A 2,461-nucleotide genomic window follows, 5' to 3' on the forward strand; every position below is an offset into this window, starting at 1 on the left:
TAATACGTATTGAACGTAATCTTACTCTGCGCCCGTAAGCGAAATTAGGGGTATTGTAGTTGATCGTCTTAGCCTGTTTGTCTGTGTGTTTGCAAAACTACTGGAAAACGGCTGAACGGATTTTCACCAAATTTGGCAGAAATACTCATCGGGCGAGTGGTTCGAACTCATTAAATTTTGGCGGACGGGTGAATAAAAATGCTTTTTTTTTCTTTTGATAAATATGCGTAAACGATAAACAGGGGAAATAACTCTTGATATAATTTTGATGTTGAAGTATGAATTCGTCTGAGAATATATTTATTAAATTAAATTTTATCTTTTCCGCCCCTCCGATGCTTTCCCCTCCCCATCTTTTTATTTATTTATTTAAAACCACTACTATTGTTTCGACACACTTTTATAGTGTAAATTTGCTTGATTATGGCTTCACCTTCTGTAAATAACTATTTTGTTTACGGATGAGTTTGACTACGAAAAAAGGTTCGGTGAAGCTGATTGTCGTTCTTTGGAGTAAAAGTTGACATTAGGAATAATTTATCTTCTTACAATATTTTTTCATTCAGAGGCGGTGAGCTGGCAGAACCGTTAGCACGCCGGGTGAAATGCTTAGCGGTATTTCGTCTGTCTTTACATTCTGAGTTCAAATTCCGCCGAGGTCGACTTTGCCTTTCATCCTTTCGGAGTTGGTAAATTAAGTACTAGTTGCGTACTGGGGTCAATCTAATCGACTGGCTCCCTCCCCCAAAATTTCGGATCTTGTACCTTGAGCAGAAAAGAATATTTTTCAATCAATATCTGCTTCCCTTTTGATATCATCTCACATGAGATCGCTCCTGTGCCATAAAGGATTCTAAAATTAAAACTTTCCTTCAAAATTCCGTGTTAATTTATATTGCATTTGTTTTGGAGTATGTGGCCCATTGCCTCCTTCCCCTGTATCTTCTGCTGATTAAAACCTATTCCTCCTTTTTTACTTTTCTTTTTCTATTTCTATTTCTTTGTTTCTTTGTATTCTTTACAGTTGAGTAAAGCTATGCTGCCCTTTTGTTTTACTAAGTTCTGTCATATATAAACTGTCAAATATATACTGTCATATATATACTGTCATATCAAAGTAAGTTATTCACATAATTGACCAATCTACATAGTGTAAACCATAAAGAAGGTTCGATTTTTCGTTAAGGAAAAGTTGCTTAGTAAGCTTCTGAAATAGACCAAAGTTTTGAAAAAAATAAAAAAGTTTTTTCATACTGTCTTTGTTTAGCAAAAACGAATTTCAATCACGTAAAAGAAAAGAAAAAAAAACAAAAAAAAACAAAACTTCTTTGAAATTAGAAAATTAGCGACTTACTGTATTTTAAAGTCTAGTACGATTAAAACATAACTTGTTTGATCATCTAAAATATGGTGATGTAAGTTAATTACGAAAGTTAATAGAAACAAACAAAATGATTTATTTTTTGCGAGCATATTTCAAACGGCTGTCTCATTATCATTATTTTAACTTGAAAATGCAGCGAGTTCGCAGAATCGTTAGCATGCCGGACAAAATACTTCGTGGCGTTTCGGATCTTTTTTAAAACGGGGGCCACATTTTTCATTAACGAAACACTTTGAAACTTGGAACACTGGTAGAATGTGTCATATAAAACATCTTTTTCTCTTAGTCTTCTTAAAAAAAAAAGAAATCCATAAATTATTCCATGTTAAAGTTGTCGTATTTCTGTAATTTCAACCAATCACTGACGTCCATTCAGCCGATATACATTAAGCGCCGACTACATAAACAAACGATTCTGAAACAATTAACCCTAACCCTAACCCTAACTCTAACCCTAACCCTAACCGTAGGGTTAGGGTTAGGGTTAGGGTTAGAGTTAGGGTTAGGGTTAGGGTTAAAGCAAATTTAAAATGAAAAAAGCAAATAAAACGAAGAATCGTTTGTTTATGTAGTCGGCACTTAATGTATATCGGCTGAATGGACGTCAGTGATTGGTTGAAATTATCGAAATAAGACAATTTTTTACATGAAATAAATTCGAATACAAAAATATTTTTCTGTTCTATAACACAAAATAGATAAGTATACGAAGTTTGTAAGTCTTTCGGTACCAAAAACACTACGTAAAACATTAATGAAAAATGTGGCCCTCGTTTTAAAAAAGATCCGGCGTTTCTTTCGGCTTTACGTTCTGAGTTCAAATGCCACCGAGGTTGATGTTGCCTTTCATCCTTTCGGAGATCGATAAAATAAGTAAGCACCAATCAAGCACTGGGTCGATATAAGCAGAAGCACACTTGATAATGCAGTAGAAACTCGCAAAGAATTGTTGAAAATAGGATGCCAATAATCAAATAATTCTTGCTAATTTTGGTCAGCAAATTTAATGGAAAGGGAAAGGGAAAGTCAGTTTGAACTCAGAACGTAAAGAACCGGAAGAAATAACGCTCAGCATTT

This window comes from Octopus bimaculoides, chromosome 14 (assembly GCF_046866305.1).
Source record: "Octopus bimaculoides isolate indiv1 chromosome 14, ASM4686630v1, whole genome shotgun sequence".
Lineage (NCBI taxonomy): Eukaryota > Metazoa > Mollusca > Cephalopoda > Octopoda > Octopodidae > Octopus > Octopus bimaculoides.